Source organism: Nestor notabilis, unplaced genomic scaffold (genome assembly GCF_000696875.1).
Source record: "Nestor notabilis isolate BGI_N333 unplaced genomic scaffold, ASM69687v1 scaffold21354, whole genome shotgun sequence".
NCBI lineage: Eukaryota > Metazoa > Chordata > Aves > Psittaciformes > Psittacidae > Nestor > Nestor notabilis.
The window spans coordinates 2,078-2,298 of NW_009924573.1; positions in this window are offsets into that span (position 1 = coordinate 2,078).

Genomic DNA, 221 nt, shown 5'->3' on the forward strand with positions numbered 1-221 from the left:
CCAAGTGCTGGGTTGGCATCGTGCCATTTGCACCGTGGGGGCTGTGAAATTCATCTCCCATGTTCATTCATTGCCTGTCCCAGGCAAAAGCTGTGAGCCGGTGCTTGGGGGCCTGCCCCTCAGTCCCACAGCCTGGGTGTGGGCAGAGGCCCTCCTGAGCTGGGTGCTTTCGCCAGGCCACAGGGCGAGCGCGTGCCTTGGCGCCACAGCCAGCACTGGGG